The sequence below is a fragment of the Schistocerca gregaria genome, chromosome 7, assembly GCF_023897955.1.
Source record: "Schistocerca gregaria isolate iqSchGreg1 chromosome 7, iqSchGreg1.2, whole genome shotgun sequence".
NCBI lineage: Eukaryota > Metazoa > Arthropoda > Insecta > Orthoptera > Acrididae > Schistocerca > Schistocerca gregaria.
The window spans coordinates 444,909,675-444,930,071 of record NC_064926.1 but is presented as its reverse complement, the minus strand read 5'-3'; positions in this window follow the sequence as shown (position 1 = coordinate 444,930,071).

Genomic DNA, 20,397 nt, shown 5'->3' with positions numbered 1-20,397 from the left:
ACGCACACACACACACACACACAGTGGTAATCTCTGGACCATTTTCTGTACCGCAACTTCCCATTTGCTATCCTGAAAACTTAGTCAGCATCGCTCTATAAAGAGTGAGATGTTGAGCTCAGAAAGAGGAAGAGGTGTTAGTATTGTCTTATGCATAACTTGGGGATAAGATTTTCTAGAAAGGAACAAAGAAGGGGAAAAACATAGAGGGAAGGTGTTATGTGCAATGTTGGATATCTTATAAGCATTATTATTATTATTATTATTATTATTTATTCATTTCCTTGAGTGCAGGCACTGTATAGGAATATTTCGTTGACGTGATTCTTAAGCTATCCCCAACAAGAAGAAATCAGGAGGAATCCAGGAAGTGAATGATTCAGAGCAGCATTAGGGAATCATTTATGAAAATACTACCAACCTCCATATATCAGTTCCGCAGGGATGTCAAATCTTGACTAACTACACCGTGCACTGAGACGTATAAGCAGCAACGATTCTTCCAGCTTTACATATGCAAAGGTAATAAGATTAATCTCTAATACGTAATGCAATGGGAAATGTCGTGTACCGCGCACGTCTCAGTAGCTTGCAAGGTATCGATGAAGATGCAGTGTGAATATTCTTTCTTCCCCTAAAGAGACCGGCGAGACCTAGAGTTACGGACGTTATGGCGTGTCAGAAGCCTTTGCCAGATTCCATTAGCCACGAATGAACTAATACCTTGTCTTAGGTGAATCTAAGAGGATCACATGACGCTCCATGTCAATCCCGAAGTATTGGTCGAAATTAATTGGAACTTCAAGCTACTTCATTTGTATCAAGTGTTCCTCAAGGTACTCTGACACGATTCTGCAAATGTCGGGTTACTGTCTTGCTGAAGGTACAGGTTATTTGTGAACTGGTGTAGTCTTTTAAGCGAGTACATATGATCGAATAATAAAGGCCTGTTATCATATGGGATCCGCTGTCCACTATTTTTTTAACGCACCCGGGACCTGCCATCGAAGTTTGTTAACCACTCATTTTTCCAACGGACTACATTCAAACTTGCTGAAAAACAGTCAGCAACATGGATCTCATAAAATACCTCTTTATTTAAGACAACCAGCTTTAACAGACTTTGGAGCCATCTTAAGGTCTTAAAGATTTCTTTGTTGTACTACGTGTTCATTTCACGTTGAAGCCTCACGCCAGATTGTCAGGTGGATAAAAGTCAGCACATTGTAAAATGTTTGTCGTAACTAAAATAGTTAATAACGTAAAGCACTTTGTGCAGTATTTTAGTTTAGTTTTATTACATAATTTTATTTATTTTAGCTATGTGTTAGTTATTAAAATCTTTTATGTTGCGTTGATTTTTATTCATTTGACAGATCTCAACGAAAAATCAACACGTTTTACAACAAAAAGATTTTTAAAATCTGAAGACCGAGTGAGGTGGAGCAGGGTTTAGTACACTGGACTCGCATTCGGGAGGACGACGGTTCAATCCCGCGTCCGGCCATCCTGATTTAGGTTTCCCATGACTTCCCTCAACCTCTCCAGGCAAATGCTGGGATGGTTTCTTTGAAAGAGCACGGCCGACTTCCTTCCCTAATCTGATGAGACCGATGACCTCACTGTATGGTCTCTTCCCCCAGACAATCCAACCCAACCCCAAAACCTGATGATTACAGCAAAGTCTGTCGAAACTGGTTGTCCTAAATAAAGAAACATTTTATGCGATCTGGGTTGTTGAACTTTCTAGCAATAAAAACAGATCGCGCCTTAAGTACTCTGGAAATGAGAAAATTCACTCATTCGAACTTATAACAACCAATGGCAGTATTCTTCCAAGAATGCAACTCTGTGTTACCTTCGATGTGTGGGGTTTGGCACGTTTACCAGTTTCCTTGGCAGTTTAGTGTGTATTGTAAAAGCTTGCAAAAAGTTTTCATATACTACAACCTCAGGGCCTGACATGGGAAACATCTTCGTGCACTGCCGATAGTCACTCTCAACGTGACCAAGAAATAAGTATGTTTGTCATTACCTCTTATATGATGTACTGTGATGTGTCTATCGAATTGTGCTGGCTACTGTGTCCAGTCATCCCTCGTCTCGTGAAACTCATGAAATGGCGGGGTATACGCAAATTGTTCAGGTAGTGGCGCTGACTTTGGGTCAGGCGTCCTCTATGAAGCCGTTTGCACGATCCAGCAAACATTCATGCGACAAGACAAAAGGAACATGCTTTGTGCTCAAGCAATCCTGGGCAATAATACAGCATACTGTAATCCTGAATAAAACCCACTAACAATCAGAAAAAGTATGTTGCATTACTTGCGGGACGACCTTTGTACCATCGTTGAAAAATAAACGAGATAACTAACCACTGAGAAGGCGATTAGCTTATCTTTTCTTTAAGTCTTAATGTTTGGACACTTCCGTGCATGACTACTTCGATAGCATCTAGCAATGTGGTTTCCTTATGTGCTAGTGTTGTTGTCATGTGTTTACCACGTGACACCTAATCTCCAGAAAACGAAGTACAAATCGAGGGTCTTTAGTGAAACAAGACCATTTGCCATCAAACCGTACCTCAGTTTTGATGCTTTCTGCTAAATTAGCTATATATGTATCACAGGCGGCCGTACGACTTATCTTAGAAGAAAGATTAAGGAAAGGCAAACCTACGTTTCTAGCATTTGTAGACATGGAGAAAGTTTTTGACAATGTTGACTGGAATACTTTCTTTCAAATTCTGAAGGTGGCAGGGGTAAAATACAGGCCGAGAAAGGCTTTTTACAATTTGTACAGAAAGCAGATGGCATTTATAGGTGTCGAGGAACACGAAAAGGAAGCAGTGGTTGGGAAGGGAGTGAGACAGGGTTGTAGCCTGTCCCTGATGTTGTTCAATCTGTGTATTGAGCAAGCAGTAAAGGAAACAAAAGAAAAATTCGGAGTAGGTATTGAAATCCAGGGAGAAGAAATAAAAACTTTGAGGTTCGCCGATGACATTGTAATTCTGTCAGAGACAGCAAAGGACTTGGAAGAGCAGTTGAATGGAATGGACAGTGTCTTGAAAGGAGGATATAAGATGAACATCAACAAAAGCAAAATGAGGATAATGGAATGTAGTCAAATTTAGTCGGGTGATGCTGAGGGAATTAGGTTAGGAAATGAGACACTTAAAGTGGCATAGGAGTTTTGCTATTTGGGGAGCAAAATAACTGATGATGGTCGAAGTAGAGAGGATAGAATATGTAGATTGGCAATGGCAAGGAAAGCGTTTCTGAAGAAGAGAAATTTGTTAACATCGAGCATAGATTTAAGTGTCAGGAAGTCGTTTCTGAAAGTATTTGTATGGAGTGTAGCCATGTATGGAAGTAAAACATGGACGATAAATAGTTTGGACAAGAAGAGAATAGAAGATTTCGAGGTATGGTGCTACAGAAGAATGCTGAATATTAGATGGGTAGATCCCATAACTAATGGGGAGGTATTGAATAGAATATGGGAGAAGAGGAGTTTTTGGCACAACTTAACCAGAAGAAGAGAGCGGTTGGTTGGACTTGTTCTGAGGCATCAAGGGATCACCAATTTAGTACTGCAATGCAGCGTGGAGGGTAAAAGTCGTAGAGGGGGGCCAAGAGATGAATACACTAAGCAGATTCAGAAGGATGTAGGTTGCAGTAAGTACTGGGAGATGACGAAGCTTGCACAGGATTGAGTAGCATGGAGAGCTGCATCAAAACAGTCTCAGGACTGAAGACTACAACAACAACAACAACAGACGGCCGTGGAATTCCGGCATAACTAGTCACCCTACTTCTGCCAACGGCTTCGTCAAAGAGGGCGGAGGTTCAGGGCACTCTATTGTCCTGGGGGCAGGAAACTGACTCTAAAGGCGCACGATTTAACAAAGATCAACGACATGAGGGTGCAGAAGGCAATGGAAACCACTGCATTAAAGACACGTAACATCAATACACAGGACATGTGGTCTGTAACTGAAGAAGTGTCATGATGATCTCTCCTTTAACAAGATATTTCGGAATAGTCACCCATTCAGATCTCCGGGAGGAAACCGCCAAGGCGAAGGCTACCATCAGAAAAAGCCTGAATAATCAACTGAAGGATAACGTTCTACGAGTCGGGGTGTGGAAAGTCAGAAGCTTGAACTTGATAGGAAAACTAGAAAGTATGCAAAGTGAAATGCAAAGGATCAATCTAGATGTAGTAGGGGTCAGTGAAGTGAAGTGGAAAGAAGACAAGAATTTATGGATAGGTGAGTACAGGATAATATCAACAGCAGTAGAAAATAGTGTAACGAGAGTAGAAAACCTAAGAAGGTAAGGAAGAGAGTGTGTTACTGTGAACCGCTCAGTGAAAGGGTTACTCTTGTCAGAATCGACAGCAAACCAACACAGAGAACGAAAGTTCAGGTATACATGGCGGCGTCCCAAGATGAAGATGAAGGGATAGAGATAGTGTATGAGGATACTGAAAGGGTAATACAGTATGGACCGGGAGTTGAAAATCTAATGGTCATGGCGGACAGAAATGCAGTTGTAGGGGAAGGAGTAGAAGAAAAGGTTACGAGAGAATATGGGCTTAGGACAAGGAATGAGAGAGAAGAAAGATTAATTGTGTTCTGTAATAAACGTGAGCTAGTAATAGCGAATACTGTGTTCAGGAATCACAAGAAGAGGAGCTATACCTGGAAAAGGCCGGCTAAAAAGAAAGATTTCAGTTAAATTACATAACGGACAGACAGAGATTCCGAAACCAGATACTGGATTGTAAGGCGCATCCAGGAGTAGATACAGACTCAGATCACAACATAGCAGTGATGAAGAGTAGACTGAAGTTTAAGATATTAGTCAGGGAGAATCAATACGCAAAGAAGTGAGACACGGAAGTACTAAGGAATGACGAGATACGCTTGAAGTTATCTAAAACTATAGATACATCAGTAAGGAATAGCTTTGTAGGCAGTACAGTTGAAAAGGAATGGACATCCCTAAAAGGACAATAACTGAAATAAATAGGAAGCGCAGGGAAGGTAAGATTAAATGGCTGCAGGAGAAATGTGATGACATTGAAGAAGAAATGATTGTCCGAAGGACTGATTCAGCCTACAGGAAAGTCAACCTTCTGTGGCATCAAAAGCAAAGATGATAACATTAAGAGTGCAACTGGAATTCCACTGTTAAATGCAGAGGAGAGAGCGAATAGGTCGAAAGAATACCTTGAAAGCCTATATGAGGGTGGAGATTTGTGTAATGTGGTTGAAGAAGAAACGTGTCGATTCCTGGCCAAGAAAAGACTACTGATATCAAATATCAGCTTTAATTTGAGGAAGAAATTTCAGAGAATGAGCGTCTGGAGTACAGCATTGTATGGAAGTAAACATGGACTGTGGGAAAACTGGAACAGAAGAGAATCGAAGCACTTGAGATGTGGTGCTACAGAGTGATGTTGAAAATTTGGTGGACTGATAAGGTAAGGAATGAGGAGGATCTGTGCACTCTCGGAGAGGAAAGGGATATGTGGAAAACACTGAAAAGGAGAAGGGACAGGATGATAGGACATCTGTTAAGACATGAGGGAATGACTTCCATGGCACTAGAGCGAGCTGGAGAAGGCAAAAACTGTAGAGGTATACAGAGATAGGAACACATCTAGCAAATAATAGAGGACGTAGGTTGCAAGTGCTACTCTTAGATGAAGAGGTTAGCACAGGAGAGGGATTACCTGAACTGTATTAATCAAACGTTTCACACGGTTATACAAATTTATTTATATATTCCTTCTTTGAACGTTATTCGTGCAAGCGTCGTGTCATACAGCTGTGTTGCAGAATTGAGCTGGATCACCCATCGCCAAGGATTGTCATGGGAATGGTATGACATCCAACCATTAATCTACTGGGGTCGTGAGAGTGCACATCCAGTGGCAAAGATACAAATGTACCTGATCGCAGCCAGATCGTGAATGCAAACGCTGTATGAGTTAATATGACCGTATTCAATTCACATACCTGTGTCTCAGTGACACTCGAAACGGAAGAAACGTCTCACGCGTGGGACGCCTCAGCGAACACACAGAGGTGCCGCCACACGGCGTGGCATGGACTCGAGTAGTGTCCGAAGTAGTGCTGCAGGGAACTACACCATGAATCTTGCAGTACTTTCCATAAAAGCCTAATCAAGCCATCCCAGTCATGTTCAACAGTGTTCATGTCTCGGGAGTTTTGTGGTCAGTGGAAGTGTTGAAGGTGATCTGACAGGATGCTTACAAACGAGTCACCTTTCATAGTGGTATCTAGACGCATCAGAGATCCCATATCACTCTAACGGAGGTCCCATAACATTACAGAACCTCCACCAGCTTGAACTGTCGCCTGCTGACATGCAGGGTCCATGGATTCATGAGGCTGTCTCCATACTTCTACACGTCCATCCCCTCTACCCAATTTGAAACGAGGCTCGTCCGACCAGGCGACATGTTTATAGTCACCAACAGTCCAATGTCAGTGTTGACGGGCCAAGGCGAGGCGTAAATCTTTGTGTTGTGCAGTCATCAAGGGTACACGAGGGGATGCCTTCGGCTCAGGAAAACAATATCGGTGATGTTTCGTTGAATGGCCCAGAACTGAAATATGCAGCAGTATGAGGAAGGACTGCGTTTCTGTTATGTTGAACGATTCTCTTCAGTTGTCGTTCCTCCCGGGGGAATTAGCAGCCTTACGTCTTCGTTTTTTTTCTGTATTCTCAAGTGAGTCAGAATTCTTGCACTTTCCTCCAGAGAATTTCCTCATATGGAAATGGCAGCCATGCACTTGAACCTAAGCGATTGCAACTTTTAGCGCAGAAATCGCAGCTGATTCGGAATCAACAGTCACATTATTAGGTTTGCATTCTGGTACATTAGCCACAACATAGCGAAAAGACGATTGTATATTTCTTTTCTTTTGCTTGGTAAGAATGCAAAACCCAACGGATAGATGTTTGTTTCGAACTTTGAAATTCCAAAGTCTACATGAAAAGTATATACACTCCTGGAAATGGAAAAAAGAACACATTGACACCGGTGTGTCAGACCCACCATACTTGCTCCGGACACTGCGAGTGGGCTGTACAAGCAATGATCACACGCACGGCACAGCGGACACACCAGGAACCGCGGTGTTGGCCGTCGAATGGCGCTAGCTGCACAGCATTTGTGCACCGCCGCCGTCAGTGTCAGCCAGTTTGCCGTGGCATACGGAGCTCCATCGCAGTCTTTAACACTGGTAGCATGCCGCGACAGCGTGGACGTGAACCGTATGTGCAGTTCACGGACTTTGAGCGAGGGCGTATAGTGGACTTGCGGGAGGCCGGGTGGACGTACAGCCGAATTGCTCAACACGTGGGGCGTGAGGTCTCCACAGTACATCGATGTTGTCGCCAGTGGTCGGCGGAAGGTGCACGTGCCCGTCGACCTGGGACCGGACCGCAGCGACGCACGGATGCACGCCAAGACCGTAGGATCCTACACAGTGCCGTAGGGGACCGCACCGCCATTTCCCAGCAAATTAGGGACACTGTTGCTCCTGGGGTATCGGCGAGGACCATTCGCAACCGTCTCCGTGAAGCTGGGCTACGGTTCCGCACACCGTTAGGCCGTCTTCCGCTCACGCCCCAACATCGTGCAGCCCGCCTCCAGTGGTGTCGCGACAGGCGTGAATGGAGGGACGAATGGAGACGTGTCGTCTTCAGCGATGAGAGTCGCTTCTGCCTTGGTGCCAATGATGGTCGTATGCGTGGTTGGTGCCATGCAGGTGAGCGCCACAATCAGGACTGCATACGACCGAGGCACACAGGGCCAACACCCGGCATCATGGTGTGGGGAGCGATCTCTTACACTGGTCGTACACCTCTGGTGATCGTCGAGGGGACACTGAATAGTGCACGGTACATCCAAACCGTCATCGAAGCGTCGTCTCACGCGGTCTGCACGTCCAGCGCGAACGCTGGTCCAACTGAGGCGCCAGGTGGAAATGGCATGGCAAGCCGTTCCACAGGACTACATCCAGCATCCCTACGATCGTCTCCATGGGAGAATAGCAGCCTGCATTGCTGCGAAAGGTGGATATACACTGTACTACTGCCGACATTGTGCATGCTCTGTTGCCTGTGGCTATGTGCCTGTGGTTCTGACAGTGTGATCATGTGATGAATCTGACCCCAGGAATGTGTCAATAAAGTTTCCCCTTCCTGGGACAATGAATTCACGGTGTTCTTATTTCAATTTCCAGGAGTGTATATCTAAAAATTGGTTGCTACAGTGTTTAAAGGTTCCATCCATAAAAAAGTCTTGTTTAGTCTTTAGTGCCTCTGTTCCTACTTTTCCGCTAAAAACCATCCTATCTCCAAAGCTGTCATCACTTAAGAGAAAACTGCTGCCGTCATTCATGGTTAGTAACTCTGCTTGAAGATCAACTTCTTGTCGTGTTTCTAGCTCTTCCTGAACGCCAGGTGATTCGGCCAATTGCATGGGTAATATTTTTTTCATTGCGTGCAGTTCTGGCAATTCGGTAACAAAATCATATCCTCGATTGTGCAAGTCGTCTAACTGTTCGGTATATCTTTTAGAAATCCAAGTCTCTTCCTGTCGTGACCTCTTCTTCACCTGATTGCCCTAAGTTGATGTTCGTTTGAACTAAGCACGATACAGTCCTTGGTCTTAAGCATTCCTCAGCAATATGCTGTTTTATATTTCGAGCACCACCATACCACAGTCGCTTCTACTTTGGTTCTCTTTACGATGTACGAGTAACCATCATAGTGGGCACATGGTTTACCGTGGATGGTAGTTGACTGATCCATATCGAACGTGTAAGCACACAGAGACACAAGACGAACGAGACGAACATTCCGAAAATTAGACTCACACTGACAGTGACTTCCCAAGCTATCAGTTACTTGAGTGGACGAGGTCTTCCCGAGTGCGGATAGACCATGCCGCACGGAGATTGTTTGCGGTGGGTGACAAATTATGGCGAAGGAGGTTGGCTCTGCCCTAGAGCAGGTAGTTTCCAGTTTTCTAACTGAGTATGATTTTCACTGTGTGCTATTTTCACACATCCCTTTCTGATACCTTGCACCTTCCGCCACCGCAAGTTGCTTAAGGGGGATATGGATTCTGTCGTGTGCCCAAGACTAGTGGCTGTGCCATCTGCGCTAGGTATGCTCTGACCTTTCCTGTGTGACAAGAGGACGCTTCAACGCAAGACGACATGCGTCAACAGGTGTGGGCAGGATGTATGCCGGTTCTCGGTTTGCTATAGAGGAATCGCAGCTGGTGGTCAGTATTCTTTGAGGACATGTGAGTGTTCCACGTTCGCCTAAAATTGCTGGAAGGCTTTTACCAAGCCTGATGAGTGTTATCGGCGTCACCACGCAGGCTGGGGACTGTCATCTGCCCTACTGCACAAAGGAATGGGCCTCCTGTCACATTCGTTAGGTTAGCGCGGCTGATTGCCAATCTAAGGAGCCAAGGTTCGACTGCCGGTCGGGTCGGAGGTTTTACTCCACTTGGGTAGCGGGTGTTGTGTTATACTCTCGCTCGTATCGTGACAAGTGACATCCATTTCATCCCGAAAGACAATAAATAGTAAGGGAAACGAAGCGAGTCTATCTCAAACAGTATCTATGTTCAGTAATGCCAGTCCTGTTTATAAGTCCGCATCTCGTGGTCGTGCGGTTCTCGCTTCCCGCGCCCGGGTTCCCGGGTTCGATTCCCGGCGGGGTCATGGATTTTCTCTGCCTTGTGATGGCTGGGTGTTGTGTGTTGTCCTTAGGTTAATTAGGTTTAAGTAGTTCTAAGTTCTAGGGGACTGACGACCATAAATGTTAAGTCCCATAGTGCTCAGAGCCATTTGAACCAACCTGTTTATAAGTATGTGTTGCAGAATTAGCCAGTATCTGACCGATCGTACGACAACGACTTCACTGTGACAAACATCAAATAATTTTGCAATACGTGTCGTAAAAGGTACCTATTACGGTAAGGCATGTACCAGCTGGTTTACTTAAGTCCGTATTACTTGTCATATGCTGCCTGGTAAAAGTAGCTGCATGAGTGACTTTATCTGCATTACCAGTATTTACCTCTCTGCCCCTCGGACCTAGTCGATATTGTTTGTTTATTTGATGGCCTGCTGCTGTTGTTTGAGTCTTTGTCGCCGCGATGTTCGGTGACTAATCACACTTCAAATTTTCAGTTTTCCAAATTGCTGAGGACTATATGAAAAGTTATGTCTCTTTACATATTTAAATAAGAAATCGTTGCTGAGAGGCAACCTTTCAAATAAGATTTGTCTGCAGTTTGAGTGTCAATTTAGCTGTAATTATTAGTATATAGTTACTAATGTTTTCATAGTATCTTAGGCAAATTTCAGGCAAACCTTAAGGCCTTTCATCGACTGTGAAACTTTAAAGCGTGGCCACCAGCCTTTAATTCAGGAATGGCTTCCTTTTAAAATAATGTTAAAGTTCCTTGTAAGGAACAATTTTAGGTTTCTGTTCTAGCTATAATTTTACTTTCAGTATTTACGTCCTCATTCTATAACTGTTTTTGCCGCCTTTGATTTGAAAGTCATTTGTACTGTAACTGTTGAAGAAACTTGTCATTTGGTCTAAATCCGTTTTTTTTCCTAATTTGCTATGTTGTGATAACTACTTGTACCACAAATACTATGAATTTTAAAATCTCCGTTTCTTCATGTCCCATTGTTCATTATGCTTATAACTGTAAAGACGGTGGTTGTTCTTAATAAACGCTTGTGAAATTACACTTTTCTTTGTGTCTCTAGTGCTTCTCCACTCCCATTACCCAACTCTTACTGCTTCACTTCTTTTCATCCATATCACCAATAATTTGCTTTTGTCTGCTTTTGGTGTATGGCTTTGAATTGTTTTAATTTTTGCTGTGCACCATGGAATTAAATTATTCCAATGGAGTGCCTTTGAGGTAAACATGAATATGTGTATTTTACTTATTGGTGTTATTTCTGTAGTTTGTAACTACCTTTTCAGTTTTCCGTTAAACTAGGTGTATTTGTTCTTCCTCCTTCCTTTATTATGTGTTTTGATTGTGTAAAAATGTCCTTTGTTGTTTCTGTGTGATGTGTCTGCGATAACATTGCGTTTTGCTCCTTTATTAAAAGTTTTTTCATGTCTGATGTGATAACATCAGTTAAGTTGATGAAACTGTCGTGTGAGTTATATATTTGGCTGTGATGTTTGTCTTCGGTGGTTATTTTTCTATTGATATTCAGTGTGTTTTTTGCATCGCTTCTCCTGTTATACTTCTATCAAAACGTGTGGTTGTTTACTCAAAGTGAGTTGATATCAAAGTCAAATATATAATATATATGACAGAACAAAATGGTTTGGGGGTCATTCCCTTATCATGACTTGGGTAAATTCACTTAGGTTACTGTGATCATCAACCAAGCTCTTAATTTAAAAATTTTGTTTGAGCACAATTTACTGATTCTTCTACATCTTCACAATAAGTGAGTGTGGGACATTCTACTAAGATGGCACTATCCATGTTCAAAGGATTGCACCCAACTCTGGTTCTCCGGTTTCTAATACCATCGGGAATGTAAGTGGCAATTTGGAACAGCTGGTGAATTATAGCTATTATGTATCCCAAAATAAGATACCTGTAAGGGGTCTAATTAATGACTGGTTTCAGCTGGATGTGGCTTATCTGCATAAAGTTGGGGATGAACCAAATTGAGTCCATTTTTCAGACTAGATGTTATGTTATTCCTTACTGGCACCATGTCTTGGACGTCCTTACAGGGAGAGAACAAAAATATGGAAAACCCGAAAACGCAACATATGACCATGTGAAATGCTGTGTCGAAACGCGTTAGCATTCCAAACAGCTTAAAGTCGTATCACGTCTTGCTGAATTTTCATGGAAACCTCACACAGTTCGTCCTGTAAAATAGTGGCACGTTCAGGTGATGGGGATGGAGTTGGGGAACGTTAACACACCCTTCTCTCCAAAGTCGGCCACAAAAGTTCTATAACATTGAGACCAGGTGACTTTCGTATCAGGGCAGATGCGAGAATTCAACAAGTGCTCACAAAACCGTCCTAGACGATGTGAGTAGTGCGAACATCACCCCTGTATTCATGAAACACTGCAAACACAGTTGGGGAACAAACATTGTATCTTGGAAAGGATCTTATCAGCCAAAATTCTCTCTTAAACCTTGGCATTAATGATGTGAGCTTAAAGAGCTCTCATGGAATCATGGAACGACGTTATAGCTGACCAAACCAGCACCACATTCGCTCTTTGGTAGCACATTCCACCGGAAGTTGTAAACAGTGTAAATCAAGACTCATCCATCAAATAACTTCGTTCCATTGTTCCATAGTTGAAGTTTTATGGATTCCACATCCCGTTTTCCTGTTAGGGGCATCTGCATCACTAACAGGCTATGGAAACATTGCTTGCGCCGGAATCCCGTACTTTTCGAGCTCAATATTGGTTTCTTGCTGCGAGTACGACATTCACCTCAGCAGTGAATTTTTCAGTGGTCATCCTCTCATTTTTCGTAACAATCCTCTTCAATAATCCTATCTCACGGTGAGTTACAAACCATTTTTGTCTTCGTTGAAATTCACTGGATTACGCTTTTCGGCAATTCCTTTATGTGTATTAAATCTTCGATATTGTACGACTACCTTTGTTACTGAAACGGGTACGGCTCGTTTCACAACTAATCCCGCAATCGTGACGTCATTTTGACGTCACGCGAAATATCGACGACCGTATGATCGGCTGTCGACTTTGTGACAGGTTATAAGATGAATATTATTGCTTCCGGAATCACTCGCTGCAATTTAAGCTGTCCTCTTAGGTTCCTTCCTAACCAAACGCTCGGAAGTCGCTAAATGTTCGTAAATAAAGAGACAGACCTCTGTGAAAAGAAGTAATACAATCTTTATTGCTACTCGTTTTAGCTGCAGCATTTAAAGCTGTACTCTTAGGTTTCAGCATAACTGCACACTCGGAAACGGCCACATATTCGGAAATAAAGAGCCAATTATTAGTGAAAAGGCAGAAAATTAATTTTATTGCTGCTCGTTTCAGGGGCACCAATCCGAGCTGAACTCTTAGGTTTCAGCCTAACCGCACCATCGAAAAACGACACACATTCGCAAATAAACAGCGAAATATTTTTGGCAGGAGAGAGTATTAATGTTAACGCTCCTCGTTTGATTCAGAGCAATTTAAACTGTCCTCTTAAATTCTTGCCTAACCACCCACTCGAAATGCGGCACATATTCGGAACTAAAGAGCGAAATATTTGTTAGTAGGAAGGATATGAGTGTTATTGTCTCCCTCTCATTTCAGAAGCAGAGATTTAAGCTCTCCTCCTGGATTGCTGCCTAACCACAGACTCGGAAATTACTAAATATTAAATTCATCCTTCAGACTGAATGTAAATAACATCAAATATTGCATATAACAGTTGACCTACATACATAAGGGACTAACGGAACGTTTTAACCACGTTAACGTGAAAGCGCTTGCTTTTAACGTGATGTGGACCACCAACTTTCGACTCCAGAAACCACAAAGTTATTCATTACGCTAGCACTTTACTATGCGATGTTTAACTCCGGTCTTGGTTATTATATTCCGTCTTGACGTTGATCCGTTATTAAGTGACGTTTAATGATGTGGAGATGTGTTTGTGATAAATGTAACGGAGCATTGAAAATTTATCATAAAAAATAACACAGCTCGCTGAAAATTATGAAACAAGTGTGTTTCATTATTAATTTTTAAACTATTGACGACAGTAATTCACCCCTAAGAGAGTACTCTTGTGTGAAGGCATTAAATGTCGATAAATGATTACGGTACATTTTATTAAAGCAATGCTATAACAAGTCATTGCAAGAATGATTCTTTTTTCTAAACCTCCGGTAAGCGCGTATGATAACTTGTGAGAAGCCCGTATCGGATGCCAACGGAAGTCGCTAGCCGATAATGCGGGCGTCAGTATTGTGTGTGAAGTGAAAATGACGTCACGTTTGCTACACTTGTTGTGAAACGAGTGTTATCCTATGAGAATCAATAATTTTAGCACGTTCTAAATCCCTTAGGTACGACATAATGCACTCGCAAGTACACGGAACACTGTCTGGCGAAGTATGACACGTGCAACGTGCTGAAGATACTGCTCAGCTGCCGTTCATGATCAAACACATCGGCGCTACCTGCAGGCTTGCATTTATGTTAGAGCACGCAATTCTTGCGCTGTTTCCATATTTTTGCGCAACCTCTGCACATTGCATGATTAATATCACATTAATTTTTTTATGCTGTGCTTAACTTTCTTAATCTGTTTAAGGCACAGTGTAGATTCAGCTACGTTACGTCGACTGCCCTCCTCGCTGTGGCTTCAGCTGGAGTCTGGCCACGTTTTTCACCGACAGAGCCATTTGCCTCACCTCAGCGGGGCCACGATTTTTCCCAGACCTTATTACGGCAGCCGCGTGAGTTGCTGGCTGCCTACAGCCGAGGCGCCGCGTCATTCTGGGGCTACCCTAATCCGGATTGTCGAGGCGGCAGCGAGTATGGCTGACGTCGGTGCGGCGCGTAGCGAAGGCTGATGCGGGACTTCGGACATGGTGCCTCCCACACACAACACTGGCACCTGATCTAATAATTAGTAGCCTGCTATGTAATCACAAGGACACACAGCCTACTGGCGCTAGTACACATTCACTTGTGGGAATTCATTACCTAAAAAAAAGTTAAGAATGGAAGCCAGATAAAACCGATGGAAAAACTAAGGAGGAATGAGAAGTATTTCGGTATGAACGAATAGCTATTTTTTCCATAAGAGCCCAAATGATATTGAAATTATAAATTAGTTACCAAACTACAAATGGTATTGTTTTCCAAATTAATTTTTGCATTTCACAATCACATTCAACACTCATTATAAACTTGAGTACATGTATACAACATGATCAAATACTTCAATGAGACAAGTCTTTACAAGTGGGGACGAAGCATGCTGGGATATTTTTAATAGCCCTCTTGTTTTTCCATCTGCCTCCTCAAATTCATTTTTCAGTAGTTACTATTAACATATGTGAGGAAAATCTGTATTTTTATATACGAGAAAAATTTAAAGAATATAACACCCGATCTCATTTTGTGCTTAGTTCTATGTAAGTGATTTTCTAATTTATGCCGATTATGCGTAGTTACTATTTTTGTTATAGGGTAAAATCAGTAATTGTTTCGTAACGTAAACTCTATTGTTGTGTAACAGTATTTGTTAATTTCATCAATTAAACTAATTCAGTCTAAACCTTGGAGTAGAAGAAACTGTTAAAATGAGGGAATTTTTCGATTGATTCAGTTAATTTAGTGAGTTAAGTTTTAGTAGTAGTATCTGTAAATTCAACTGAGAACAATATTTAATTTCGAAACTTATTATTGTTATGATATATAAGGGCCCGATTTAAGTCAGGAGACAGTCTGTCAAGGCCGAGTTTCAGTCGAGAGAGCTGTGTTGGTTAGAACAACAATCATGCTTCAACTTAACTGTGGAATAAGTGTTAAACAATCAGGCTGCGTTTGAAAACAATGACAGTGTATGCTTTGTACTTACCTTTCTGTTCTTCAAGAACCGTGAAATTTGTGGTTAGGCTTATACTGCTTGTAAATGTTCAGCGGTGATCTCTTGTAGCAGGATGTGGATGGTTCGTTTGCTAACTGCAATTAATGAGATTTTAGGAAGTTAGAACAATAGTGCACTGGCCATATAACTGTGTATTATTGGGGGGTGGGGGTGAACAGTGAAATTAATGTATGTTAAAAGCAACTGTGCATCTGTCGGCTATATCATTTAGAGTAGTCAGTGTCGGAATCCAGAACCCATTTTCAGCCAGTTCGTCGATACCGAGGACAGGAAACGAAAAAATAAAACATGTGGAACAGCTACAAAGAGTTCTGAATATGTTTTTTTTTTTACGTTGTAGTACATGATTGCCATGATGGAGTACTCTGAGGTCCTCCTTGGGGCTTCATACTTTTTATGGCAAAGTTTTTATCCTTGTAAAGTATTGAAACTGATTAAGATTGCTTTCATTTAATACTAATGTTGTGTTAAACATTTAATGATTTTTGTGTGACATCATGGAATATAACATCGTCCTACACGCTATATATGGTGTTGCTGTATTTTACTATTTGGTGACGATAAGTATTTTACTGACGCTGGTAAAAATTTTAAAAGTATTAATTTTATTGTACACTTGTAATGTTATTGTATTAATTATATTTTTTATGTCTAGAGACTATTATAACAAACAGGAAACATATTTCCCATAAACTAACAGAGGGCCGCCTCTCCAGATTTACTTACAGCAGGTATCTGTAGGCTCTGTAATCGTTCTTTTGCACTTGGTTACACATATAGTTTTGTTATCTTGACGTTGATCTTATATTTAGGAAATATCATTTTGACTTTCTGGTAGATATGTCTTGAAACAATACTTGTGCTTAATGATTTGGGACCAGCTGTATTCTACACGATCGTTAATAAGTGGTCTCGACCTAAAACTAGTCATCAATAAATAAAAATTAAATCTGCAATCTTGGCTGTTTTTCGTTTGTACTCACTAACGCAACTTGCTGCCCTGCAATTACTCCAGCGTGCAGGAAGTTCGTAATAAAATACAGAACTAATATGTGAAGGAACATGGTACCTAACTGTCATAGAATATAATAAAATTAGTGGTAGACCTTCCCATTTACAGACGACTTGTACACAGAAAATTGTACGTCTATAACATTTATGGCTACCAGATTCTATAACCTCAAACATTCTATCCCATATGTACTAGTAAGCTTGCTTTTGCTTCATAGGTAACCTAGTTCAAATGTTAGATATCACAAAAATTTTCTTTCACATAGACAAAAAATAATTGAACATAAAATGTGCCTACTTTTCTTTCTCATTCATTAGTTATTAATGTATTAAAACATTTCTACCTTTTTGGAATTTCTTATGAATGTTGCTAATTCGTGAACTACTAATTTGTGAGATATACTAAGTAAAAATGTAAACATGTTTTTGTCACTGTGTTACATTATTATTGTCCTCATTCTCCTTTCGAAGTCAAGGAACTATACGGACTTTTTATCGAACAATCGGTGTTAATGTCATCATATTTCTCATGAAAAGATTATAACAAGGAATCACTACATGCAAAGACCCTGACACAGAATTTGACTTGGGGTGAGGGGGGGAGGGGGAGATCTAATGGGCCCCCAACAGCGAGGTTATCAGCTTTTCAACGTAAGGTTCTACTGACGTCCCATAATCCATTTCTTTTCCACACTGACGTTGAATGTTTTACTATTGTTTGCTATTTACAAAAACTGTAAGTTCCTTTTGGAGTAAAACCATACAAATATCTCGACCGAAAGGTATTTGGACAAATGTTGCCGACTTGGGGAAGACCTATAAGAACAGGTTTTAATTCTACCAGAACGTGAAAGAGTTCACTCAACAGAAAATTGGTATATGAAAAGACGGACAATCGAATAATACCTCATGAGTGGCTATAAGAAAGAAAAATTAATGTTAGGGATAATATAAGAGAAGAAGAAAAGAAGATAATCCCGAAAGATATACACTCTTCCCACTACTCACCCCAGGATCCCTCCTTAGCATTACTCCACTGCTCAACTGGAGGACACTCCTACAGTTCCACAGAATGGTCGCCAACAGCTAAGCTCCACATTCCCTAAAAATTGGCTCCGACAACTTCCTATTAAAAGCCTATGGTTAGTGTTGCACCGCAAAAAATGACTTAAGTTCAACATCGAAACCATAGAAAAAAATGGCTTATTAATTAGCCACACATGCAGTCCTTACTTAAATTCAAATGTGTGACAAAATAAAAATAGGCTAACAATCTATGCTATAGTGAAACTGAAAATAGGAAGTTATCATAACACAACCATGTTATCATTCAGAAACTTCCCAACGGCAGCAATTCCTTTCGTACAAAACCCATAATTACTGTTACAACCTTGCAGAAAACGGTACAGTCACCTCCTGTTCGTGACCGTTTAATAAACTCAGTGTACAGAATAACAATATGAGAATAAACAACCTTATATTACAATAAATTTGGTCTAGAAACATACTGACTGGTGCATCATTATAGCAGTAGCGTTAATCTAGGGGCTTGTCAGTAAATTAAAGCATGTCTCTTTTAGCGGAGGAATGCCAGAGATCATTCTCCTTCTTGGAGCACTAATATGACTAGTATTATCATTTCTGGTAGGCGCCCCTATATGAGCAAAATTTCAACCAGAAAACCCATTGCTCGCAGAAACAAACAATAAATATTTCATTGACGCACAGAGAACGAGGCCAGGTTAATTACGACAAGGAGACTGGTACTTTCATGTAAAAACACGGAGGACGTAGGTGACCAGGACCAAGGTGATTATTGTTCGACTGAACACAACTCTTCACTCCTTCACACTACTTCAATACACACCAGTATCCGAGTCCATCCCTTAAAATGCAAAAGAAAATGTTTCTGAGACCTCAGTATCATATAATGCTACAGGTTTTCGTGAGTCTGAAAAAAAAAGCATTGTCCAATAGTATTCCAGAATTGGTATCGCTCTCAAACCACAACAAACTCTACTGCCTGCTAGTCAACTTTCCTGCTCTTTACGCTATATTTACAGTCTCAGTATACATTCCTTGACAATTCCTAATATTTGACATATAAAAAATGTTATTAGACGTGATACTCTCAATAATATCGCATAAAATCATTCCATTGCCAAACATTTGTTCCCATTGGTGCGCAGTCATGGTTTGTAGGTCATAAAAATAGTTGAAGGCCAAAATTTTCTTAATATATGTTTTGCATTCTATAATTTTTATTGTACGTATTTCCACGTTGCATTGAGTCAATTACGTGTATATGTTGTCAATATTTGTGTTACGGGTTAGGCTCAAAATGTACACTGATCAGTTAGAACATTATGACCACCTGCCTAATAGCAGGTACGTCCACCCTTGGCAGGGATAACAGCAGCGCCGTGTCGACGCATGGAAGCAGTGAGATCTTGATAGGTAGCTGGCTGCAGCTGGCTACACATCTGCACGCACAAATCACCTAATTCCATAAAATACGGGCTGGGCCGGAGGGGGGAAGGGCGGAGCGATGAGCTCTGACGCCACGTTCAATAACATCCCAGATGTATTCGATTGGGTTCACATCTGGCGAGTTGAGTGTCCAATACATCAACTGGAACTCGCCACTGTGTTCCTCCAACAACTTCCTTGTTCTGTAACGTGGTGCATTATCTTGTTGAAAAACTCCACTGTCATGGGAGAAACATGACGGACATGAAGGGGTATACGTGGAATGTAATTAGTCTATGATACACTTCGGTCGTCATCGTGCCTTGCAATAGCTCCACTGGATGCCTGGATGCCTACTCGATTTATCTCTAGAGCTTAATGGAGCCGCAGCTCGATTGTTTCCGTGCTGCAATACAGGATTCAATGAACTGTTCCCCTGCATGATGACGGAGTCGCGCCCTCCCACTGATATGATTAAGAAGGTACCGGGATTCATCGAACTATACAACTCTCTGCCACTGCACCAAAGTCCAGGACCGTTGGCGACGTGCCCATTTCAATAGTAGTAGTTGCCAATATCGTCGTGTTAACATTTACCCAAACTTCGGTCATCGGCTGAAGAGGTGTGTTGGGTGCAGTTCTACTGAAGTTAGTTCGACCAGATTGCGTCGCCTTCCTGTTTCCTGCCCAGCCTACGACGTCCTACATCTGTAATGAGGCGTGCTGGCCCAACCTCACGACGTCTGGACGTGATTTCGCCACGTGTTGAAGACACTCACCACAGCACTCCCCGAACACCTGGCAAATTGTGCCTCTGGACCATTACAGTCTGCCCTCCGTTAAACTAGATGGCGCGCCCTTCCTATGGTACCCAAGGACAGCACGCTCACTGACACTGCATGCACCGTGCCTGTGTCTGACTTGGAGTCATAACTTATCAGGTGACGCTGCTACAGCCTCGGCGGGTATTTGACCAGTGTGACCCGCAGCCACTAAATATCAAATGGCTTCTACTATCATGAAGTATAAAATGCTATGTACATGTGAAGTAACTTTAACTTTGTAACATATGCTTTAGTTTCTTAGTGCTTATGCCCACAAAACATATTCTTAAGGCAGTAATGTCTTCTCGTTCATGACACACACATCTTGTGGCCAAAATATACGTCATCTAATAATATAAATCATAT